The sequence below is a fragment of the Grus americana genome, chromosome 1 (genome assembly GCF_028858705.1).
Source record: "Grus americana isolate bGruAme1 chromosome 1, bGruAme1.mat, whole genome shotgun sequence".
Classification (NCBI taxonomy): Eukaryota; Metazoa; Chordata; class Aves; order Gruiformes; family Gruidae; genus Grus; species Grus americana.
Window position 1 is genome coordinate 131453815 of NC_072852.1, and position 27279 is coordinate 131481093.

Consider the following 27279-nt stretch of genomic DNA (forward strand, 5'->3'; position numbering starts at 1 on the left):
CTAGGTTCTACAAGTTAGGGATCATGCTTGTAAAATGCCCCTCATACTGTTACTGCCAGAGCAATAATCTTACTCGGGCGTATTTGCCCACCTGAAGGGATTGAAGATTACTGAGGATCAGAAGGGTAAGGCTCTGGAGCAGCCCTCTGACAGCTACGGAAGCAAAATACCTACATAGCTATCAGGCTTGATCAGCATGTGTGAAATTGTAAAAAATTGTATTAAATGTCTGTCTAGAGGGGAAATGGACTTGACGGCACATCAGATACCTTGTCCTGTTTTTTCACAGTGAGTTGATGGTGGCCAGTCTCTGATTATACCTCCTAAAGTGTTGGAAGCAGGATAAAATCTGATCTTCTTTTCAGTGCTGCTCTTTGCCTTCCCTCCCCTACCAAGGGCATGTCATTAAAGGAAGGGTGAACAAACCCCATATGCTTATGTTAAGCACTCTGGCTCTGGTGGAAAAAAGCACTTCAACAATGTTTGTACTCCCACTGATTTCAGATTCAGGCGTGCCTTACATTTAAGCTTGCTAACATGTGTTGATAAATTACCGTCTTACATGATCCAACTCTAGTAGCACTGAATTTAATATCAAGCTTTCCTCATTCTCACTGCTTGTAAGGAAAGTGACAGCCATGGCCGTTGCGAATTCACAGGGAAAGTTATCTTGGCTGTCCCTGCTCTTCTCTTTTTGCTAGTGTTTTGAGCCGGCGGAAATGGCAGTGGTTTGAAAAGTAGTCATATAGTGAAGTGGAAAAAAATGAGCAGTTGAGAGGTAGGCGCTTTGCATAATGTTAACATCCCTCAATTGAAAGATATTCCCGAATACCCATAAATGAGAGAGAACACCAGTAAAATCAATGCAGTAAAACTAGAAAGATTCAGGCCTCTTGTGAGTGGAGAAAATGCTGAAGGACAAAAAGGGGTTTTATCTGCAGAATATAACGTTAGTTAAATAGCACTAATTTGAGGTTCGTATGTGATTAAGCATATATAGACGTGGAAGAGAGTTCAAAAGAGCAACAAGAAAGACTTTCTGGCTGCTGCTGTACTATCAAGACTTCTGCAAGTGATTAAAAAATGAAAAAATTCGTAAATGAAATTCAAGATGAAATCCAAATATATATCACTCTTCAGTGTCTGAATGGAGAATATGGGCAACCTTCTTTCTTTGCTCAGTGATGAAATACTTGATCTGAATGCTGATTTTTGTGTTTAAATTGATGAAATTAAGTGATGCTGTTAATATGTCATAAGAGGAACAGTATGCTACACTCATCCAGTTGTACAGCTATTCTGAAGTTGGTAGGGGTTACCACGCGCGAAGGGAAAGCTCTTAAATCCTTCCTTTCCTCCACTGCATTACAGGCTGTGTTCCTGCATGCCATGCCATATTCAGGCCCGCAAGGACGGTTCAGTTTTGGCAAAGGGCTTGACTGTGGCAGGGTGTCATTGCCACAGTGGCACTAAAGTTATGGAAGCAGGGAGTGATTTAGGCTACTAAAGCAGTTTAGAAATGGTTACGGAGGTTCAGTCTGTTCTTGCTTGTAGCAATAAAATACCTCACTATCATTTAAATGACCTAATATAAAAATATCTTGGAAAAATTAGCATAGTATATTGTAGCAAGATGCCTGTCGCCATTTCCTGGGACAGATGGAGCAGATTTTCAATATTGCACTGCTGAAACTAGCAGTTGGTTTTATCCTCCTCATGGTTTACAGGGACGTTATAACAAATATATTGCTTGGCATGCATGACAGAAAATCTAGAGTGTAGAAAACTTTGCTGGAGAAAGGAGGGTAGAAAACATCTGGTTTGTAGGTGGTATTGGATCAGAATGACCATAACTAAAATTACCAATTAGAGAAGTCTTCTCCTTTTTGCCTCTTGATAAGGCTAGACTGGTGGGATCAGCTGTGTGTGCGCTGACTGCAAAGGGTCCTTGAAGAAAAAGCGTATCAGAAGTGCTGGGTGGTGCCGTTTGCTTTGACAGGAGCTTCATCCTGACTTCTAACTGCTGCTAATATTGTCAGCTAGCTGAAGCAGTGTGGCTGAGTAAATATAAGCTTTTAAAACCTGCCACTCGGTAGTGTAGAGGTATCAGAGAGATATTTATTCCTGTATCCTACCTTTGGGGAACGTGCTCGTGTTTGGAGATGAATTTAGGTTTTTCCTCTGCAAACACACCTGCCATAGAAAAATTCTGCTTCATTTCTTTCCCTTTCTCCTCCAGCCAGCTCTGCTTCTTGTGGCATCAGTGTCAGAAACCCTGCGGGACCTGTGTGATAGGAACAGGATCGAGCATGTTATTAATGTGTTTGACTGAGCGTGGCAAAAAAGGGTGATTGATGCTGCTAGTCGCTGGGTGATGGGGCAGTACAGTTCCTAAAACACCACCTGTTCCAAGCTTGCTTCTGCCTCTGTAAGTTTATATTCAGATTGTGAATATAAACAAATACTATGAAACCACTTTCTTCACCTAATAAACAATGTAGTCCTTGCGGGGCCCTCTTAGTTCTTCTTTGGCTGTCACCTGGGGGGGGGGGGGTAAGTTACAAGCTTATATACAAGTATATACAAGTATATACAAGCTATACTCTATCCCATTTTTTCTTCCTTTAACAAGTATGTATTCAAAGAAAGTGCCCAAAATGTCTCTGAGCATTAGCGCAATTTTTGGACAGCTGCACTAACAAGCAAGGACAGAGAAAGTCAGTGCTGAATAGCACCTGTTAGACATATGCTGTCCTCTGCAAGTCAGTGGACTGTGAAGGATAGTTGAGGTATTGCACCAGGAAACTGACGCTGGATGTCTGGACCTGCCCTTGGCGGCATGCTGCTGATGTGCCCTGAGACTGTCACAACTAGGAGCTTGCTAGCCAAAATAACCTAGCTAGCTTTGTCTGGTGTTGCCAACCAAGAGAGACCCTCACCCACTGAGCAGTAACCCCACTGTGTCAAGTGTGGTGGTCTCCATCAGTGTCATTTGCGGGGGTTCACAGGCTCCTGCCCTCTGGGTCTCACCCTTGGTTCTGCCTTCTTGGGTCTGAACTGAGACTAACATGCTCTGGTCTAAGTCTTGAGCTCAGTCAGCCTTTGGGAAAAGGTGGAAAATTTACCACCTCCGCTCAGACAAAAAGTGAAACTGCGTCCTGCCCTCGCAAGTGCCTGCACCACAGCCTCATGGATGGAAAGAAACCCTGTGGCGACCCAATTTCATATTCTCTTAAACCAGAAGAGAGACAGATGTTGCTGATGGTTGCTGATGATGCCTGGGTATGCCTCTTCCATGAGTGGTCACTAAAGTCTTGCTCAAGCTTATGGGTGAGCTAGCTGCCTTGCATTCGGGCTAGGTGGAGGGAAATGAAATGTTTAGCTGTTGCCAAAAAAGTAGAGCCTACTGCCTGAAGCATGGGTGATCACATCAAGGTCTGTGGAGGAGAGGGGGCTGCATTCCCACGATACCGGGAGAATGTGGTCTTAAAAAATTGCCAGCTCCTCTCCTTAGGCCTGCCTGTCTGCCCCTCTTCAGTCCTCTCTTGAAAAGCTTTTTGTGTTACCTAGCACTGTTCCATATGTAAATTTGCCTTTCTCTTCTATTTGGACTTGTGAAAGAGAAAAATGGCTTTTGACCAGAAATATCCATGCACCTTGATGTGTTAGTCGCTTTTACATTGCTCACTAGGTGGCAGTAAGATGCTGTTATACCGATTACAAAAACTGTCCTGTATTCTGCAAGTGCCTGAAATTTCTGAGGATCTTGTATCAGAAGCCCTTTTTTATTTGTTTTGTTTTTTTTTTTTTTTCCTAAAATACAAGGTCCACAAGACGAAATCTATATTCAATACTCATAAACAACCCCAGTTCCTGTGAATTTATTAGAACGATATAGGTAATCAACCTTGTACAATTTTTCAGTAAGAAGTTTTCTCTATTTTGCCTCTGAGAATGAAGACGCTAAGCATACTAAAGTAGTTTCTTAAAAAGGAGGACAAAATAAGAAAAAACCCAACCATAAAACTTGAGGTGATAGAGGTGGAAGTTTGTTAGTTTTAACCTGGTCACTATGGAATACTGAAATCAATATTGGGTTTTTGTTTCTGCTTCCTTTTTTGCTAGCTACACACAGTTTTCTGAGAGTTTAAATACCAGTCCAGAAAGCTATCATCTCTACTTTTACTAAACTGAGTGGAGTGCACAGGCCCTTGTTCTTCTCTGCTGCTTCAGAAATTTCTGTGCTCCATTTAGAACTGCTGTAAATAAATGAAGACTTTCCATTTTTTGTGGTAACATCTTCATCCATTCCAATTCCATTTTGCATATATTTCAGAGATTCAGCTATTTCAGCTTGGCCACTTGGGCTAATGGAGGGACCTAGAGTTTTCCTTGCAAAGCAAACTTTCTTAGTCATTGCAAGGGAAATAGATGGAATATTTATGTTGCCTAGACCATAGGTATATGTCTTGAATCTCCTTCAGTTAGCCCCTTAGGTCTAATTTAGCATACAAGTTGTGTTGGTAGTGAACTGTACATTATTTTAGGCTAATACTAACCTAACCCCTGTTTGAGTCAAAGCTCCTTCTCTACTTTGGATCGTCACCTTTCCAAGGGACCCTGCAAAGCCACGCCTCTCCGCAAGAGCCAATATTTGATCTACCACATCTAAACTTGAAATTGAGAGCTGTTGTTTTCCCATAATTAAAGGAAAAAAACCCTCATTGTTTATAGCTAGGAGTTTTATTTATTATTGTGTGCTTACTTTTTCTTGAGAAAGGCATCGTTCTTTGAAGTTCAGAAAAGTTTGCAGGTTTACAAACCCTTAACTGAAAACGCAAGACACTGTGTATTCAAGATAGTACACTTAAAGTACACTACCTATGTGCAAAGCATTTATGTGTTTATACCCTACAATCCCATTCACCATTATAGAATCAAACCATGGAGGAAAATGTTTAGAAGATATTAATACTTGCTACAGTTGAGTGCAGCTGATTTTCTTGTGTCTGCTGTTCTCGAAGCCTGAAATAAAGCATGGTATGCAACTTATGCACTTAAATCAAAATACAAGAGTGAAAACCAAAATACACTGACTGTTTTCTTCAGTATGGAGCCTAAAGTGATAAAAAAGGGAATGGATTGATTCACGGTAATCTGAAAATAAAAGAATTAACAGTTCCCATTAATGCTGAGGGCTGCTCCCCATGCAGTTCAAGGCAGCAAAGCCTGTCCCTGGACATGGGGACAGGTACATCCGAACCGCTCCGGAGCTGCAGCTGTCTTGCCAAAATTCGTGTCATCTCTGCTGTTCACTGGGTGAGAGTGAACTAAGTAATTCCCCCCATTTTTGAAAAGATTTAAAAACTCTCTGAGATTTTGAAGATGGTAAGTATTGCTGGGATAAATACAATAATGCGTTGACCTGCTAGCTGTTACATAGAATTATTCCTCAGGCCTACACTTTGAAATAGTTGTTATGAAAAGTTGGCTGAGGGAGCTGAAGTTCCCAGTTAAGAAAGCTGATAACACAGAATAGTTTGTGGGGCAGAGTTCCTCTCTTAGACCTGGGTGTTGATTTCTGAGATAAGATTTCTGCCAGATGGTATTTTTAATGGAAATGAAACAAGTAGCACTTTAGAAAAAAAAAAGGAAAAGTCAGATTCCATATCTCCTGATCATCCTGTAGGAAAGCAGACCTCAAGGTCATTTGCCACATTTGCTGCCATTTCGCAGAGGGCTGACATGACGCTTTTCGTCCTGGTGAGTCTGCAGCCGCGTTACCAACAGACCGGAGTCTCTAACTGTTCAGCAAGGAATAATTCATTTTAAAAACACCTCACTAATCTCTTTGGTGATTTCATTTTAACTACCCGCAAGGTCAGTTTACTTACTGGAAAACCACAGATACAGCCAGAAACATCTGTGGCAAGTTGGCATTGATACTGTACAGGCTTGGCGGTGCCACGGGCTTTGTGCTCGGTTCCTCCGAGGCAGCGGCAGTACGCCTTGCAAATCAGCCGCTCGCTGTGCCTGGCGCCTGGGCATGTTTCAATAGGTCACCATAGGTAACCACTGTTTATATTTGCCAAATTATTTGTTAAGGGTCAGTAGCTCATTATAATCCCATGCCGCTTCATGCTTCAGCACATCCATGTTCCCATATCGGTGCTCCTGGGCGCTTCTGATAACGGCAGGAAAGCCACTGCAGGGTTGTTATTGCGGGAGGGAGGGAAAAGACAGTCACCAGCAACCCCTCACCAAGGGTTTTTTTTTTAAAAATGACAAAAAAAGAGCAAGCAGCAGGCTCCAGATGACAGAACACATAGCCTGGTCAGTAAATGTGATAAATCTTTCTGCACCCACTCAAAGAAAACGTGAGTCTGCCCTGCCTGTAGCTACAGAGGCTGGCTGTTTTTCGGAAGCTGTAAAGATTTTGATTTTAGCCTGAACATCTCTGGTCTGAAGCCCGCTGTTGGTGACGGCAGTGCTCCCACAACTGAAGATCGTGAGCTTTGCTGGGCAGCAGTGATCTGCAGACCAGTGGAGGAAGTCCCAGGACCGAAACTGCCCCCTTTCCTCACCCCCAGTGGCATGTAACAGCCCCAAGCCTGGAAGAAAGGAAATGATGAACCCTGTGCCTTGAGCTTTTGTGCAGTGTTGCCAAATCCAGATGCTAAAAGGTCGGGAGATGGGAAGCGGTAACGGTAATAGACTCGGAGATCTTTGGACCTGTCCGGTTCCTCGTGTGCGCGTAGGGTTCACATGTCTGGGCTTCCATCGAGGCCCAGAACTGTTGTTTGTTTTAAATGCAAAATGAGTTTTCATGTAATTGTGAGACTTTCGAAGGAGGCACTTTGGGAAAATAAGCAAATATTGTGGTGCTCCTGAAGAACTGTGCCCAGCCTTTGGGCAGCTGAAGGCAGAAGAGCCTGGAGGAGTCTCCTCCTTTTGCCATGGGCCAGATTTGGTCTTGGCTCTTATGCAAGGTGTCTGTAAGGGCAGAGTGCCTGGGGATCTGTACGGCCGCTTAGCTTCTGCTGTGCCTGCAGGCTTGCCCTGCCGTGGGCTGGCTGAGGGAGAGGCCAGCAGCTCCTTCCAGCCTCCCTTCCCCAGCAGGCAACTGCTGCTGGGAGATGGAGCAGGGTCAGGGCTGTTTTCAGAGGCCGGTTGGAGAAAAGGGGATTTCAGGCATCACTGGGAGGAGTCTGGCATTACTCTGCTTCCACTCTGCCCAATGGACCCCGCTGCCCTGGTTAAATACCTCCAGACAGCTGGGCCAGGTCTGGATTTGGAGGGATGTCATCTCTGAAAGGCTGACTCAGGTGCCCGAGGGAATTAGCATGGAATAAAGACTTGAGGAAGCTGAACTGAGTCTGGGCATCAGCAATGTATCAAAAGGCACAAATATTGCTAAAATATTATATGAAATGGACGTTAATGGAAAAAATGAAGCATTAGTGAAGCATGCAGAGCTGGAAACATTGCTATGGTTGTTTGGTTTTAATTAGCTGGAAACTGTTCATTCAAACTCTGCTTCTGTGCAGTGACTGTCCTAATGTGGTTGAGTTGCTGGATTTTCCCTTCTTTGAGTGCTAGGTACTGAAATATTCATTATACATGTGTCCTCCTGGCTTCTGGAGTGCTACGGAGAGATATTTTTTTGTAGACTCAATTTTGCAGTAAATGATACCAGTTACCGCCTAGTGGTATTTGCTGTAGCCCCAGTGACACAAATGGTCCTGTCCAAAAGACCTTTCATGTGAAATAAAACGTCTGAGAGTGCTTCACAAAAGGAAAGCAGTGCCACCTTTCCTGTTTCACCTTTCAATTTTAAAAATACCATGAAGCTCAAAGCATTTGTTTTCAAAATGCTCCATGAGCTCATGTGGCCATCTTTAGGTACACGCACACACAGAGACACATACGTGTGTCACTGAGAAAACTCAAATTTGTTTTTCTTCCACTGGGAGGTTTTACCTCTTCAGTGGAGAATACTCCATTAATATTAACATACTTCATAATATCCGTTTTCAGAGATGGGGACATTTTTAATCCCCAGTCTTGCTTCACATGAGTGGGTACAGATCCACCTGTTAACTAGAGCATTGGTATCTTGAATTATAATGGCATATTTTTGGGCACCACTGTGTGGTCTGTTTTCCGATTTCTTGTCTGGAAGTCTTTATCTTTGCTATCTTATCTGTCTGATGCCTTCTGGAAACAATTTTCCCTTTACACCACTTCATAAACTTCAGCATACACTAGACTGGAGGTTCTGGGCCATTTCTCACATTTTGTAATGAATTTTCTGATTGAATTCTTTTACAGATAGCACCTCATACATGCAAAGCAGTGCCTAAGATCCTGGTGGATTTTTTTACTGATTATGTGTATAAAGTTCTAAGAACTTGTGACGTATTCTGAAAAGCTAAGTTGCCACTGCAATTTGAACATTTATATTTTTCAAGGCATTGAATGAAAAATCTGAAAAGGGATGAGAATAAGATAAGAATAAGCCTGTTAACATAAAAATAAGTAAAATTAGAAAGAACCAAGTATGTTTGCATAGTTAAATTTTATTTGGAATTACCACAACAATTTGGAATAACTACCAGATTTGGTAGCTGGATTTTATTAGAGGAACTCCGTCACTGGCATTAATTGAATTAATGTCTCAGGCTTTAGATGAGTAGCCATAACCTAGAATCATAAAGGGAAGACCCAGTATGGTTGTGAGGGTTCAAAATTTTCACCACTGGGCAACCCATATGAATTGTAAATTGGGCTTTCGTTAACGCTTCGTAAAAGAGAGCTCTGTCGTGTGACGTTCATCAGGGGTGGCTGAACGCGAGGGAGAAAGGCAGGGGCCTCACCCCTACGAAAGCAGATCCCCAGCCCTCCAGGTGAGCTCCAGGAGGGCCTGAGCTCCCAAGGGAAGTGCAGCCTGGTTGCCGAGGGGAAGGTTATTCTGCAGGGGGTGTGTGTGTGATTTGGCATTAAAGGAGTGGAAGCAATCCACAGAACTGGGCAGCTGAAGAAAAAAATAGGAGTGTTAGCGGGGAAAGCACCGCGATGGGGAGGGAGAGTGCCGTTGTAAGCAGCGCGAGTGACTGCTTGCTGGAGCCACTAAATGGGGAATCCCTGGGAGAAGAAACGCTGCTTGGCATTGTTCAGAAGGGCGAGCGGGGCCTCGTTTGCACCGTTAGGGCTGGAGGGACTTTTGGTCATTGCAACTGCAGTACTCTGCTTCAGCCAGCTTTCAGTAGCAGAGCAGGAACACCCACACCCCCTCCCCCAAATCCACTGTGCTAAAAGACCACAGAAAGGGAAAATGGCAATTTGACCCCAGTCGTTAAAAAGGCCTTTGGAAAGGTGGCAATGTGGCTTCTGTCGAGGGAAATCGTGTCTGAGAGAAATCCCCTGCTGTTCATCTGAAGCACAGGCACGCGTGTGGATTAGGGTGATTTGATTGGTGTGGTGTGTTCAGATTTTCCAAAAGCTTTTGATAAGCTTCTCAGTCGGAAGCTCCTAAAGAAGCAAAACTGTAGGAGGATGAAAGGAAAGATCCCCTCTGGAACTGATGTGAGGGGTAGGAATAGATGGTCAGGTATTTCAGTCGGAGATAATAAGTGGAATCCTGCAGGGATCTGCACTAAGATCTGTATGTCTGGCATATTCATAAGTGGTCTGGAAAATGTGCTAAATAGTGGTGTACTGGATGTTTCTCTGAGTTACTCAGGGTAGGAAAAATAAAAATCTACTTTTAAAAACATGGCAGAATCTCATGATACCGAGTGACATTGCAGTAAAATGGCAGCCCACATTCGGTGCCAACAAGCACAAAATAATGCACATGGGAAAAAAAAAACAAACCCAACTGTGCGACACTGAAGATGGGCTTTAAACTACCTCTTACCACTCAGGAGATGGCTCAGAGTGGCTGTCAGTAAGTCTAAGAAATGCTGGCTGAGGGCAGAGCAATGCTCAAAAAAGCAAATAGATTGTCAGAAATTGCTAGGGAAGACACAGAAAACAAAATAATAATTTTGCTGTGCATTCACCTCTTGATTACCACACGCTGTTCTGGTCTCCTTGTCTAAGAAGAGGTATAGCAGAGCCCAAAAGCGACAGAGAAACCTGACAAGTGTTTTCAGAAATAGAAAACGGCTTCTGAATTGAGATTGATTAAATAGACTCTTTAGAGGGGAAAAGAGAAGGTAGAAAGGCATGCGATAGCCGTGTTTAAAATCATGAGTGGCATGGAGAAAATAAGTAGCAAATGATTATTTGCGTTTCTCCCAGAACAAGAACAAGGGCCATCAGGTGGAATTACCGGGTAGTGGCTTAAGCAAACAGCAGCAAACAGCTTGGTCCTTGCGGTGTGTGATTAAACTGGAACCAGTCTCACAGTATCTGCTGGGTATCAAGAGGTTAGACGGGCTCAAAACCGTGGAGAAAATGCCTGCATGGTTACCCCTTCTTAAAATTGCTTCCCTTGGTATTTGCTGCTGGCTCCTGTCAGCGGCGGGATACCGCGCTAAATTCACCTTTGATCTGATCCGATGTAATTCTTCTGCATAATGTTTTTGTGAGGAATCATTCTGGGAGAAAGGCATCTAAAATACCCAGGGACCCACAGGGTCCCGAGGCTTGATCTCTACTTAAAGTATTTAGACCTAGCCTGGATGTCCCCTTGGAGTCTCAGAAGAGAAAGTATCCAGAAGGTCGCGTTGATCCAGCCACCTGAGGAGAGCCCTGAGGACTACCGTAATGAACCAGAGACACCCATGCTTTTGGGGACTGAATTCTGTTCCTTGTGGGGTGAGGAAGTACAATGAATACCAGTGCTGCACCTTACACGTTATCCCGTGGTGCGTCTTGGTGGGCTGAAAAGAGTCACTTGGGAAAGGTAGAGTGTGTGACCATGATACGTGGCGTTCCTCATCCTATAATTCAATGTTTTGTGGTTCTCTGAAGAGTTACTACTCCACCTTTTGTATTGTACAGTTTATTGTTCTGTTTTCTGAGCTTGTGTATAACACGGATGTGCAGGAGCAAGCCAATATATTGTCAGTGGTTAGAGAACGCCACTTTAAAACAGTGACAAAATTACAGCTAAAAGTGCAACCATGAGAACTGTATTTTGGTACGAGGATAATGTTGAGCTGGAGTTAAATTGAATGTCTGTTTCTTCAGGGAGGGTAAATTTAATCAGGTGCTCAAAATCAAATTAAGGTGGAAATCAGTTTGGAAAAACACAAGAATTACAATCCAGCTAATGACCTGAGGTAATACTGGCAAGAAATTTGCTTTCGCATTGTAACATGAAAAATGGTTTCTCTAAGAGGGAGCTGCTTGTAGCTCGTGGTTGCCCAGTGTAGTTCAGAGCCCGACATTTCCTTGAGAGAACAATTACTACGTGCCGCCCTTGTGCCGTTTGACTTCCCCTCCACTATAGTGATACCAACAGTTATTATGCTGTGATCAAGCCTGTCAGTGTTTCTATCGTAGTGTTATTTTCTGACTTGGCCATTAAGCTGGAAATGTGTTCCCAGCCCAGCCTGAAACAGCCTCTGCAGCTGGTGGCCCATGAATAATCCAGAAGTGTCGTGTCTTCTGCAGAAACATGGGCTCGCCTATGGCACGAGTCCTTCTAAGAAATGTCCCTACATCTGGGAATAGAAAATGGATCCTGCATTTGGCTGCGGCCTTGCTGCAAAGAGGGATTTGGATTTTAATGTACACATTATTCTGATTAACGCAGGTGAGTAGAGGGGCTTTATTCAGTGTGGTTGGAGGGGGCAAGGTCTTCCCCTGCCGATTTCCTTCCTGTACAAAGGGAAGACTTTGAAGGAGCTGTGGCTCCAAGGTACTGCTGCTGTTCTCATCCCCAAAGGTGTTCCTTTCTGGCATAAATTTGTCTCTCTTATTGATGAAGAATTTGGAGACAGTGGCCAGAAGCTGCAGCCATGATTCAGTTGGAAGGGGAAAAGTGCTGCTCTGATATTACCTGGAATTGCATTTAACTTAAACCAGCACCGTGCCTTGATCTTCTGTGACCTTTACCCATCAGGAGTTATTAGCTAATTGAATTCAGAAGGTAACTCCCTAACTGTTTTCAAACTAAATTAACTTGCTTCAAGGGACCAACTTATGTTTGTATTTCCACAGAGATAATGAGTTTAGGCTTCAACTGAAACCTTGCCAGATAATGAGGAAAAAATAAATCAATGACCTCACTCTTATCTGGTCTTAACAGGCAGGCTTTCCTTTGCTAAAAGTGACCCTGAAATGGTCTGGATTGATTCACACAAATACCAAGCCCTGTGTCCTGCTAAAGCAGAGCCGTCCTGGGGAACTCTTTGCTCCGCGAGGAGATCTAATCCAAACATCAGCAAAGGTGCAAGCTTTTGAAATGCAGCTTTTCTTAGAGTCAAAATTAAAATGAGCAGTAAGTTAAAGAGTTAAGGAGGAAATTAGCTTCAATACTAATTAGAGGGAAAAAAACCCATTCTCACGCTTGTGCCTGGGACAGAACAATCTCCATAGGCATATGCTTCTCTGATTCTCCATAGGCATATGCTTCTCTGATTATTTAATTACCTGGCATTGTTAAATAAGAAATGCTTTTCAGATGTTAAAGGGAGATTGTTGCTTGGTGAGAACTGGTGTAGCTGTGTTGGTGGAGACCTTTCCTTTGGTGCCTTGATTAATGGCAACGTGGCCCTCCAACAGTGTGTACCTCCTTACTCTCTGTATGGATCTCTCAAATGAAGGCTTAAATCTTAGGATAATAAATGTGGTTAATAACAATTTAACAGAATATATGAGGCAATCTATTAAAGTATACAGAGATAAGAGGCAGGGGTTTTTAACTACTGGTAAAGAATCTGTAAAACCTGCTCTTAAAGCCCAAATAAGAAGATTGAAATTTTATAGTAGCAATAGCAGTAGTACTCACAGCAACCATTTTGGTCTAATAAGAGATGTGACATTTTAGGGAGAGATGGCATCTTTTATTAAATCAGTTGATACAGGTTTTATACTAGCACTGCTTCTTTTAATGTTGAACTTTATAGGAAAAAGTGCCCCTAGGCAAAACTCATGCCTTCCTGCTAAAAGACAGGTAAATACCGAGAGAGACTTTTTCAGTGCTTTCAGGTGATTGACTAATAAAATTGGAACTGCTTCAAGAAGGAGGCATCTGTATCCAAGTGTAGCCAGTTTGCAGACACTACAAAATTGGGAGCAGTGGTTGATAACACCAGATGGTTGCGCTGCCGTTTGGAGGGACCTTAAGAGGTTGGAGAAATGAGCTGACAAGAACCTCATGAAATTCAGGGCCAAGTCCTGCCCCTGGGACTCAGGGGCACCAGTACATGCTGGCTGCAAAGAAGGTTTGTAGTAAAAGCCCTGGGGGTCCTGGTGGACACCAGATTGAATGTGAGGCAGCAACGTGGCCTTGCAGCAAAGAAGGCCAATGGTGTCCTGGGCTGCATTAGGCAAAGTAATGCCAGCAGGTTGAGGGAGGTGATCCTTCCACTCTACTCAGCGCTGGTGAGACACGCCTGGAGTGCTGGGTTCCACTCTGGGCTCCCCAGTACAAGAGAGACATGGACATACTGGAGAGAGTCCAGTGAAGGGCTGTGAGGATGATTAAGGGGTTGGAGCATCTGACATATGAGGAGAAGCTTAGAGAGCTGGGTATGCTCAACCTAGAGAAGAGAAGGCTCAGGGTGAACCTCATCAATGTGTCTAAAACCTGATGGGAGGCATAAAAAGGATGGAACCAGACTCTTCTCATTGGTGCCCAGTGACAGGATGAGACACAAACTGAAGTACAGGAAATTCCATTTAAACATAATATTTTTTTTTTTTTCACTGTGAGGGTAATCCTGCAATGGCACGGGTTTCCCAAAGAGGTTGTGGAGTCTCCATCCTTGGAGATATTCAAAACCTGACTGGACACAGCCCTGAGCAACTGTCTCTTACTGACCCTACTCTGAGCACAGGGCTGGAGTGGATGATCTGCCTTCCAAACTCAACCAATCTATGATTTTGTGAACCCAGAATACATTTTTACTCAGTGGTTAGGATCTTCTCATGGGAACAGGAGCAGAGAACAGAGCCCACATGTCCTGTAGGGATAGTTGAAGACGACTCCAAAAAGGGTTTCTCTCTATTGAATCAAACTGGGCTCCTTGAGATCCTTAGCTTTTTGCCCTTTTCCTGAAAAACCAAAGTCCCATGCAGCTTTCACACAACTTTCCTCCTGGGGACTGGCTGTGATTCCAGATTTATCAACCTGCCACCCATGCAAACTGTGAAATATTGCCCTTTGGCTGTAAGTGACTTGCACTCAGAGCAATCTTCATTTGTGACAGAGTTTTGCAAATACTAATGCCATCTTTCCATATCTTTTAAGATCATAGAATCATTTAGGTTGGAAAAGACTTTTAAGATCATCAAATCCAACCGTAAACCTAACACTGCCAAGTCCAACCACTAAACCATGCCCCTAAGCGCCATATCTACACGTCTTTTAAATACCTCCAGGGATGGTGACTCAACCACTCAACCACTTCCCTGGGCAGCCTGTTCCAATGCCTGACAATGCTTTTGCTGAAGACATTTTTCCTAATATCCAATCTAAACCTCCCCTGGTGCAACTTGAGGCCGTTTCCTCTCATCCCATCACTTGTTACTTGGGAGAAGAGACCAACCCCCACCTGGCTACAGCCTCCTTTCAGGTAGTTGTAGAGAGCAATAAGGTCTCCCCTCAGCCTCCTGTTCTCCAGACTAAACAACCCCAGTTCCCTCAGCTGCTCCTCATAAGACTTCTGCTCTAGATGTCACAAGGGGGGCAGCAAAACCTTTCCATCCTCTCTTAATCAGAGTTCATTAGGAAAATTCCTTCTTGGCCAACATGAAATCCAGTGTCTGTCTCTTGGTTGTGCATCACCCGACTGTCACTGTCCACTTGGTGCAGGGGGGAAGAAGCTTGGGCTAATTTGTCCTGTCCTGGACCTAAAGCAGGATGGTGGCTTCCCACTGGAGTGCTTGTGTGATCATCCTTTGCTCTGGGCGTACTCACCTTCTGTTGTGTCCCTAACCTGTGTGGGCTGATTTATCCTCAAGTGGCCCTGGTAGCGCTGCCTGCAAATGGCAGAAGCGGTGAGGCATGTGAACAAGCAAATGCCGAGGTTTGTAAATCCTGGTGGGACCCCAGGTTTGAGGTAGTCCCCATCTGCTCAGCACTGTGTGGGCATGCTCAAGGACTCAACTTTAAGCACCAGAGGAGCTTTAAGGCTGAAAAAGCAGGTGCCTATAGGCATGTAGCACTAGACAGTGAGTGCGTAAGTCAGAGCCTTTAGATTTGAGGCTCTCAGTATTGGACTGAAGTGCCTACAGGGGTCAGTAGATAGTAATTTCCATCGAACCCCATCACAGATATTTTTTTTTTTCTCTAAGGGAAAAAAATCATTCCTTGCCAGTCAGAGACCATACAGAATGCAACATGCTAATGTATAAAAAAATAAAAATCAAAACCATATTCATGGTGAAGAAGTTGGTAAGAAATTGGCTGCTATTTGATTAAATGCTTCCTTTCCTTTCCTGTAAGCTGTTGCCCTGCCCATATAATATAGTCCATTCAACAACCAGGGCTCCATCAATTTTATCAATGGTCATCGATTTTCAGCAATTAGAGATGGCAATTCCCCAGTCTCAGGACAGTTAAAAATACATGAATAATTTTGTGTGTTGAGGCGTTTCCTTCTCATATGAAGCTTATGTGAGTTCACAGATGTGCACACTTAGATCCCAAGCACAAACACATCTGGTACCTTCTCATTTCAGGTCCTGAAACTAAAAAAGATTGAATTATCCCAAATGCTAAAACCGAATGTCAAAACATATGAAAAAAGAAAGTTTGGATTCCTGTGGCTCCTGGCTTTGTGTCTGGGTGCTCTGCAGCCCACTAAGGTGTGAGTGCGCAGCAAAGCCCTTCCCACACTTGAGATATTCATAACTGCTTGCTTTCTCTCTCTCATGTGCAATCTGGTTTCTAAAGAGGTGGGAGTTTGTTCAACAGCCTTTCCCTCACAGGCAGCATTAATGAGGTCTTTCTCTTCCACCCACACCCTATTTTCTGGAAACGTGTAGGAACTTAATATCTTTAAGACTTCTTCTTGCTTGTCTTATTAGATCAAAATTGGCCAACGGGCTCACAAAAGGTTAGGGAAGAGACATACAAACAAAAGACAAACAGGCACCAAGATCCTTGTTTCCTTAAGAAATGTTAGCAATTTAGCTTCCTTTTCTAAAATGAGAACCAAAGCTGACTGAAGGAACATCTGGAAAGAAACAGTGCTTTTCTGCACACATGGTTCTTCAGACCTGCAGATCTTCAGGTCAGGTCGGTGGCTGAAGGAGTCTGGCTGTTGGTGTCAAGGTCTCCTCTCCCGTGCTTGATCAGTCTGGACAAGCCTGGACATCGCCTTGTCCCCGCTGACCTGCTGAGCCGAGGCAGGGCTTCAGGGGTTTCCTCTCATATTTGCAATCTTTCCTGACTCTCCCTTGCTCTGCATTTCCTGGTGGTCTTGGCTTTAATGTCTGCCAGGGTATCCGCTCTGACCTGAAGGAGGACATCATTAACATGTGCTAAAGTGGAAAAATGTTCTACTAATTTAGTCCTTTAACAAATTATTCAGAGTTTTGCTTTCCTCAGCAGCTTGCTTGCAACGATCCTTCTTTCTCCCCCTTCCCACTACCAAATGTCACAAGCCTGAATAGGTGAAACCATTTGTGAAAAGAGCTGGTATCCAAATAGTTAGGTGAAAACGACTTCCATAACTGCTGCTGGTATCAAACTTCTTCCCTTGGAGGCTTTAAACTGGGACACCCTTTATTCTTCCTCTCCCACCTGCTGAGTTTCTAAGTGCAGGTATTCTGTGCCGGCAATAACTCACTGCTTACAATCATACGCCAGACCTATAATGACTTACACTTGTCTAGAAGGGATCTGGATACTCTTTTAGCCACAGCAGTGTCTTATCTCTAGTGCCAGATGAGTCTTTTCCAGGTACCTTCAACACTGTCCCCTAAAACACTTGCCAGCAAACCTTGGCTCCCTCTCGTCCTTGCCCCGGCGCCCTGCCCAGCTGCTGGGGCTGGCAGGAGGAAGTCGTCCAGTATCGCTCCCAGCAAACCACTGACCAAAGTGGCAGCCCAGTGTTTTGTCCCAACAGGGGTTCTTCTTTTATATAACCACCTGCTTAAAATAACAATGGCTTGAAATTTTATCAGAGGGTATAGAGGCTGCATGCTTTGGAAACAGCAGCGCTCATGCAGGTTGTTACTGCGGTGCGGGAAGTCTCAGAGCTTGAGCTCTGTGGTTTCATTTTGCTCAAGAATAACTGAAGTGAAATGCAATAATAGTGCTTAAAATATTTTCTCTAGACTTTTTCCTTTTTGCAGGGGAAATTAAAAAGTATATTTTGAATTCTAAACCAGAAAGGAAGTTTCTTTTCAGAATTACCTGAAGATGTGATTTTGGACCAGTTGGGTCTCAAAGTCAAGATTTCTTGTCTGGTAATACCTGCCAGCTCCTTGTGCTATGTAAAGCAGGGATTGTTAGTTTGAAGGCAGCAGGTGATTACAGATGCTGTAATATTTAACTTTCAGTGATACTATTGAAAGAAAAGCAGAAATAGTCTTACAGCTTGTTAGACTTTAGATGGTTTAGTGTACCATCAAAATGACATCACAGCAGCTACCTATAACTTATTGAAGATGGAAAACAATTTAATGTGGAGTCAGTACTCATAATTATGTTCAAATTCTGCTTTAATAATGTGGTCCATATTTGCAATACTGTAAACGTGAAAATGAATTTGGCTGAAAGAGTGCCAGTGTGAAGCAGCATATAATTTTGTTTTTGTTTGTGCTGTACTCCACATAATTACTGTAATTATGCATATTAGGCTGTTCTGTGTAATGGCACCAGAAGGTAGATAATTTTGTCAATAACTGGCTGTTACAGCTTATATACATTTTGCACCATCCACAGAAGTGCTTTGAAGATCATTTAATACTGCTGATTTGCCCATAATAGGTCAGAAATTATTGCTGCTGTTTCCAGAATATCTATCTGCAGGAGACGTCTTCCAGAAAAAAATCAGGTGCTGCTAAAAAAATCAGGACTTTGTGTCTGAGAAAACAGAGGGGAAAAAAAAAAAGCATACATTTTCAAAGAAGGCAAAATCTTTAATTAGGTGATAGGGCTACTATCAGTGTAATATGACAAGGAGCTACAGCAGCTTTGAAATCCTTAGAGGGGTGTTTCAGTTCAGATTGTACTTTGCACAAGAAATTGCAAATATGCTCAATGCTATTCACTTTTTCAACAGAACAAGTTTAGATCAAGATATTTTAATGAACTGACATGAGACCTTGATTTTAAAATGAGCCTAAGCAGAATCACATTGGTAATAGAGAAAACAAAGAGGGGAGGGAATGCAGGTGGGAAAACCAGAGTTAGGCAGGGTGGGGTGGACATGGCGTAAGACACTACCTGGGTAAACTCAGAGGTTCAAAGGAAAGGTGGTATTTAGGAAAAGGTTCCTTCAAATGTTCGGGAGAAATACTTAGAAGTTGCCTTTTCTGGCATTTGAGATAATTGTTAGTAGTGGTGTTATGTTAACTGGAGCCCTCAGCCATTTTTCCGAGAGCATTCTGTGCACGGGCGGCAGCGGGGGGTGACGGCCGCAGCACCGAGGCCGGCTCTCCTGCAGCTCGGGCTCCACGTGGCCACCCAGTTGCAATGGCTGAGCCTTTCTCAGCACCGAAAAACCTGACACAGTGGGTCCTGGGGAGCCAGCCGTGTCCCTCTATTTGAGGCGGAGGTTTCTGGGTGGTGGTCTGCAGACGCCGTGACCTGGGAGAGCCTGGCGCGTGGATCTGTACCTGGTCCCATGCTCTCCGTGAGCAGCGACCTGTTGGCAATAGCCGTTTTCTCAGCTGCGTTGCTATCCCTTGGCAAGATGGAAACTGCACGAGGCTTTTTTTTTTTCTGCCGAAACACAGGTGGATGGGTAGTGACTCATTTGCCAGAAAACTTTGGCAACTAGTCACTGAAAGCAAAAGCGGAGGTGTCTGGGGAGATGAGCAGGGCACAGGGTATGAAGCTGTCGTGATTCGCTTCTGTATGTTATGTTCCGCATACTCATCAAATTAGGGCTCAGTTCTGTGGGAAGGGACGCCTGAGTGACACTGCTGGTTAGGTGCATTAAAAATGTCCTCAGGCCTGGCGAAGCAGGAATGCAGCTGCTAGATAACAGCAGTTTCTCTGGGAGGATCTGCTCCTGCTTTATGTCTCCTCGGGTTGAATGGATTCACTCTGAAGTACAAGCCGCATGAAAAATTTCAATGTCATTTTTAGCTCTGCTTCAACAGGCATACTTTGGCAGGGCTGATTTAAGATACACGGTCTGTGTGGGAAACACTGTTATTTATCATGTATTGATCTGGCAATAATAACCCGTGCTTTCCTGAGATTTAATGCTTGTGACTCCCTTCTCATTTGGTAAAACTGACCTGCCACTTGCAATTCATTCAAAATGCAACAGCACACCTTATCGCGGAGTTGAGCTAGCACATTCGTCCTGTTCTGTTTTCTTTTTTTTTTGCCCAAATCAGAGTAGTTATAAATATATATAGCTCCGAAAGGGACTAGAATTGGTTGTATCCTCTCCTTGATCTCTGTTTGATGGGACTCTGCACTCACATGCCGTGTGGGATTCTGGGTTTTGCCGCCATGCTAGAAGTCTGAAAGTAATTATGATTTTATTATGGTGGCTCTGGCAAAAGGTCGTTTATTCCCCTCTGAAATTTGGCTAAATTAATTTCCACTCTTAAAAGCGGCCACAGATAAACATATTTTTCCCTGAGCGATTTGAAATCATGATTGTTGCTTTATTGACTGGTGTGTTTTTCAGTCAACCCACTCTTATTGTGTTGACTTTGTAGAATATTTAAGTTAATAAAATGTTGTTTTGTCTTTGTTGGTCACCTCAAATGTATTTGTGCTCTTCAGATAAAATTGTTATTGCTTTGGTTAGTATCTAAAAAAAAGGTTACAGGAGTTGCATAGCATTGCTTATCAGCACATAGTCCCAGGGAAGAATGCCGTCATAATTTAAAACTCAAGTCAAACTCTCTCCTTAATAAGCAGGGTCAGAAAGTCCAGTCAAATGACAGAACATTGGTAAGAAAAGATAAAATTAATCTGAAAATTCAGAATTAAATTAGATTTTTAGATTTAACTGTAGACTAGTCAGCTAAGGAAAGTAGCTGGACTGTCGCTGTGAGAATGCTAAAGAACAGAATTTGAGCTCAACAAGTTAGTCACTTGTCTATTAATTTCTGATCTAATTAGAATTTGTAATAAAAAGTTGATTTGCTCTTTGAACCTTTTGCTTTTAAATCACATTGACATCTAACAGAATGATAGTTCAAATCCAAGTTTCAAAGCTACTCTCCAGCAAGCACTGAAGGCATTTACTGCGTAGGTCTGTCCCTTCCCAATGGATTACCTACGGTTGGCTTCACAGGAATTTAAGCATGTGTTTACTACGAGCTAGGGTCCAGTCCAATTTCTTCTTTGCAGTTTGTGAATGTGGGATTTAGATTTAGCATTCCATGGGTAGAAGTCTCTCCGGCACTCGCTCTCCAGGATGAGTGAGACCTACGGTTGGGTACTAGGATGGAAGATGTAGTTCTCCATGGCCTTTCTGGAGTCACTGGTGTGGCTGGGGCCAGTTTTGTTCAGATGTGCCCGAGGTCTGAATAAATTCTTCAGCCACTGCCTGCCTTATTTCCCCAGGAGGTTTACTAGCTGCAGACTCTCTGCACTGCTTTTTTTCTGATGGCAGTTTGTAAACTTTGCCAGCTGCTGCTCTGCTATTAATGCTCTTGTTCTGAGAACATCTTGGCCCCAGTTTTTAAATCTATAGTTTCATTCCTGAGATAATTTTTATCCTTTGTATAGAAGTGTATAGAAAAGAGGAAGCAACATGGGTGGAAGCATAGCCTCGCTCTGTGCTGCACTTCCCTGGGTGATATAAGTAGTTCTCAGAGTGCTTCATACAAGGCCAAGTGATCCAAGTGTACTTGAAGAGCTCAGACATACAGTTTCACTGTTTTTTCAGGAGATCTCAAATGAAAGTCTGTCTTGTTTTAATGCATGAGACTTTAGTGGTACTGCTTGCCTAAACTAAGTTCTCCAGCATCTGAAAATCAATCAGATATAGTCAAACTTCTGTAGTGGAAAGTCTAAATGTCATTCATTTACTTGCAGGGACATGACAGTCTTTATTGATTTCTTAAAAATAGTGAGTTATTTGTACTCCTTGGAATATCAAAAAAAGAAGTAAAAAAGGCGTCTAGGGAAGCTGATGTCACCTCATTCTTCTTCTGAATTCCAGATATCAAATTACAGCCAGTACTCCTACCTAATGTAAGCAAAGACATACTGTGTCAGACCAGGGATCACGTGAACAGGTATCCTGCCTTTTGTCCAGGAGGAGATACTTGGGCGAGAGAGGAAGATTGGAGAAAGCAGACAGTGATACTTCCCTGAATACTCTCCCAAATACCAGGGATTTGTGGCTTAAGGTCTTCCTCATTGCAAGCCTGCTGAAGTCTGTGGGCAGGTTTGACACCCTCAAGCCAAAAGTCTCCCTGGACGTGCTGCAGAAAGAGCCCTAAGCTGAGAGGAGCACTTGAGCCTCTCGTGTGTCGCAGGCCATCCCGGAGACCTCTCCCGCCCACGGGAGGGAAGGCTGCCTCCAGCTATGTGAGAAATACTGCTCTCATCCCGGTTGAAGGAGCAATTGGAGCTGCGAGGCAGAGAAGGCCAGATGTTAAATGTTATAAGCCACACTGGATAAGAGCGATTGGTCTGGTCACCATCCCCGCAGTGAAGTGCATGGTCTGCACTGGCATTGACCTGACCCAGCTCAACAGTGTCACCACAGGTGGAAATCCTTACAGTGTCTATTCCAGCGTGCAGTGGGCCTTCTCTCCTCGTGTCGTGCACAGTTGTTTATTACTGCAACTATAACAACTGTTGTAGAATAACCTGTACAAATAAATCTGTGCCAATTTTTAAACCTGAAGAGTTCCTTCATGTTAATAATGCTAAATGATTATAGCAAAGCTGTCCTTTCTATAAGAAGTACAAGAAAGACTGGCACAAGTTTTTAAAATGAGTTGTGACTCTCAAACTAAATTAGGATTTTTTGGGTATGAGCCCAATAGAGCTCAATAAGTAGAAACTTGGTTATTGGCAATGCTTAAATTGATTTACTTCAAGTAAATAATAATATATGAAATAAGTCATATGCTAAGTAAATCATGGACACATAAGTTTCTTGGTTAAATTTCCCAGCATGTTCCCAAAGAAGGACATTTTAGTTTTTGATAGAAAAGCAGTTTGGTCTGGTTTTGAATGAGTCAGTTAATTTTTTGCTTACTGCAGCTTTGCTTGGAGAAGTTGCTAATCAGTTGAAAATTGGACAAAGTACCATGAATTCGTTTGTTGTCAGTCTTATGGATTATAGCCCTGACTTAATGAAGAAAATCAATGTCCCCACATTATCAATATGTGAGAAACATTGGCCTTAAACCCCAATGTTCTCCTAAATAAGATTTACAGGGAGAAGTTTACACAATTTTTCAGGAAAAGCACTAGGTCTTTTCCATGTGTTCTTCTTGCTAATGTGATTTCTTTTACTTGTATGTTGTGTATACGTATAGCAGTAATGTATTATGACTTGCTGAATTATTTTCTTCACCTTACTTCTTTTGCCTTCAGCTGTTACATCAGCATGTCCTGGGTGACATCTGAGTGCTTTCAAATGTAAGATCAGTGACGGAACTCAGCTACTTGTTTGTGGTCATAGTGGTAGAACCTAAAAGCTAAGAAGTTACTACTTTTCCAGTTGCCTCTGATTAGTTGTTTTCATTTTGCAATTTTTATTAAAACTCGAGTTAATTTTTGACTGACAGAGATCTCCAGATAGACGTAGTAGAACCCTGCCATGCATACATGACTACATCAAGCACCTTTTGAAACAGTTCAGTTACCACACAGTTATACTTCATTAAAATATTTAATATTTTCATAAAATATTCTCAGATGCTTTAGTGCTGTGAGTCTTTACATGATTTGAAGGCTTTACTTATGTTTTCGTGTAAAGAGCTGGTGCAGCTATAGGTAGAGATCTGCCATGGAAACCTACCAAGGGCTATATTGTCAATAAATCTCCACATGAACAGTGAGTTGTCCATAGCAATTGTCCACTCCACTTGTCCAATTCCACTGCAATGACACCATCCCTTGGAAGATTTATTAAATCATTTACCACCAGAACAGGCAACAGTATTCTGGCTGTGAGTCATTAATAATCTATTTATATTATTGTATTTATATATAAACACACACATATATAAAAACGTATATAAAAATCGAAATAGTCATATGCAATTATGCACAAAAGATAATTGTCTATGGCTATGCACACAGTTATAAGCAGGGTTTCCTCACTTCTATTTAATGAGTGTCTGAGTTACAGACTGGATGTTCTTTCAGAAAGAGCACTCAGGGAATGGTCTGATGTCCAAACGTGAAGGTGTGTAACTCTACTCAAACTGAGACACATAGGGATAGGGCATTTTGAGTGAATAGGCCTTTGGAGGCACACATCTTGTTCCATAATTTGTTAAGCTTTTGTAATTTTTAAGAGAAATCACTGCTGTCCCATCCTAGCTTCTGCCAGATAAAAATGGAAATTATATTTAGGAATAATATACAAAAGTACATACAGTACAGGAATTTTTACTTTCGTGACCTCTTTTTTTTTCTTTAGATAGTTACAGCTAAGGTTGAAAGTGGCAACATGTACTAATGTAAATGATTTACCAGTTCCCTAACACATTGTGTTGAGAAGAAAACAACAAATCCAACAAGGAGAAAAAACAAGAAGGGAATAGATGCAAATGTTTATAGGCTCACAAGTGAATACAGATAATTCATGTTGCATTCTGTCTTGCAAGGATTCTTATTAGAAAAGTTTAGGCAATATGGAAGTAGAAATGCTTTTGAACATTGTAAATGAGCTCCCTCTTTTGAGGCCCTCTTGAAAGGAAGTTAAGTCTAATGTAAGAGTATCATATTATCATTAAAATAACTTCATAAAATAACATCACTTACATAGCAAAGGGCAAAAGCTGTGGGGAGGGGCCTGCAGATTTACCAAGGTCCATTCAATCATGTACGGTGGAGATAACGGCAACTTGAGTTCCTGTTTTTAAAGCAGCAGAGATGGTCAGATAAAGGAACAGAGAAAGAAAGAAAAAGTCTAGACATTTTTACAGATGATAACAGCACTTACTTGATTTTTGATTCTTATTTAATTTTTAAATTTCTAGAATAAATGTGTGGGATGGCCTGCCACTAACAGGGTAAGGCCAATGAGCCCAAGTGCCAGTGCCATTCACACTGGTGGTGATCCTGATCTTTCTGACCACTTCTCGAGGCACATCATCTTTTATGGGTTTTGGTTTTCTTTACTACGCACCTGGAGTTCGCTGCAGCTTGCTGGAGTGCTTTGTGGCTTGTGGTGACTGGAAGGGAGTGATGGTCCTCCATACTTGTGATTGCTGGGGACTGGACTTGAAGTGACCCATAGCTAGATTACATCTCTTCTTGAAGCTACCATCTCCATTTTCTTGTCCTATGTCATCTAAATTCCTCAGTGGCTTTTCTGTCTCCTAGATAGAAAAGGATCTTAAAGTTTGGGAACATCACCAGAATCAGTTTTAAAGATGAAACCCAGACCCAGGAGGGAGCAAGACATTGGTAGGCAAAAGCTTGCCTCAACTGTTGTGTGTGTCAACTGGTTGGATACTCTTCTGGTCCTGTCCTGCTGTGGCTCTGGATGGAAGAAGAGCGGCTGTCCCTGAAAACCTGTTATTTCAGTCCCTCACTGCAGCCTCTAGAGAGACTCAAATGCCATGGAAAGCGCTGGTACATATCTTCCTTGTGTGTTTTATGTGACCTATTGTCAGGTGAAGAGAAGTCTGAAGTCACGGCCTGATCAGACGCGTGAGTTACAAGTGTCCCACATGGAGTCAAACCTCCCACTCCAAGGCGCGTGTGAGATGCATAGAGAGCAAAACAAAATTTTAGCTCTCAGACTGTCTTCTTCAGGCTTGAAAAGTAGGGCAACATTTGTGACTTTGATAACTTTTCTGTGAAGAAGATGGGATGAAAGGCACTGAAATTATGGATGAGCTGGGGCTAGAGAGAGTCCTTGCTGTAGCGCGAGGTGGTGCCAGTACAATCATCGCTGGTGCCAGCGCAGGCTCTGAGCTGACAAATGCTGACTTCTAAGAGGAACTCTGAAGACTCCAGAGAGAATTGAAGTTATACACAACCATAAATATTTAATTCCTATTATTGCATGCTGAGAATTGTAGCACCGTCTGCAAAACACTATAAAACATAGCAGCGTAAAACATCAGCAATGCAAATACACTGTAAATATTGTAGGGAAAACAGAAGCATAAAATTAACTCTTAAGCTTATTTATAACTATAGACCTCAGGATTCTCTTGTGCATTGTGGTGATATTTCGTAATTATACTAGCAGTTCAAAATGACCAATTTTCTCCTGGCATAAAATATGTTGCGATTTAATTAAAGGAGAAAGCTAATTTAAGTGGAATTGAGAAAGACTAAATCAATTATGAAGAGTGCTATTATTAGATTTGAAAGTCTAGCAAAATTAGTCAAGTTGAATAGCACCACATTTTCTCCCTTTTAATGTGAGAAGAAAGATTAGTCCAACATTGTTTCCTATGGTTCAAGGAGGGTAATTCACAAAATTTGAGGAGGTAACATTTTCAGTCATTAAGATGTAATAAAATAATCACTCAGACTTCAATGGCATTTTGGCAGAAATAGGTACTTCTTTTCATTGAAAAAAGAGGCAGTCTAGCCAAAACCTATGCCTTTGGCTTTGAAGTGCTGTGCCAAATCCTTAGGAAAGCTGTCATTTATTTTCCTCATGCCCTCGTTCTGCCCTGTAAGCCAGGTATCTCAGAAACAATGATTTTCACGAGTGAGGGGGAATGATGTCATCAGGCATGACGGGACATGCAGTTGGACCACAGAGCTTGGCCTACAGCAGAGGCCACATGAGTCACTCAAATGACAGTTACTAGTTCTGCTTTGCCAGTGTTTTTGATGAAAATATATTCTTTTTTATTTGAGATTTTGCCTTTCTGTAGCAAAAGTCAGAAATAGTAACCTGCTTTTCAACTCCTTCTGTTTTCAATCAAATTTCTTATCAAGTAGTTTTAAAGAGTTCTCCTCGATTGCCCTTATCCTGACCTACACAAGCTGTATATCTGGATTGGTGGTTACTTTTCAAATACATCAGTATGTTAAACCTATTAATCAAGTAACTGGTGAAAGTGCTAGAGGTGCATTTATTATTCATGCATGTTATGAAGTGCCAGTCTTTCCACATTGGCAGAGAAGAACATTGTGTCTTCTCAATACACGTGCCTTCCGCTCTTCCCTGTCCACTCAGTGGCTTGCTTATAGAAGGCTAATGAATGCTTGACTGAAATAAGGACAATATCAACTTTTCTAGATGAAGAAAACTCCCCAGGGGACAGTTTAAGAGGCTGGAGCTGCTAACAGAAGTTACAGACTCATAGAATCATAGAATGGTTTGGGTTGTTGGACCAGTGTGGCTTCAAAGAGGTCCTATGGCTGGGGAGCTGAAGTCTGGTAGGGTCAGAGTGGCAGGACTGAATTGTTGCTGATCTGTGGTTTGGGGGCTGATATTTCTGCCTTTTCATAAGAGGGATGGAGAAGTGACCATAAATCCTGACAAAATGATGCAAGCGGAGCCCTAGGATGTATCTTCTTGGGTCGTGGCCATAGGCTACTCTACAAGTAGCGTAGTGTAATAGCTTTACTGCCCAGCCCTCTTACGTTATCATCAGACAAATGCAAAACCCTGAGTTGAAGTGGTTCAAAAGGTTTTCAGCGCAGAAGCTGTGACTCCTTAGCTTGCTCTCGGACTGGAAGTTGTTTGTTGAAGCTGCTCAGGGTGTGGGGGTGGTGATTTCTACCTCAGTATCAGTGCTGTCTCAAACTGTCTGAGTTGGAATAATCCAACCCGCTGCACTTTGTACTAA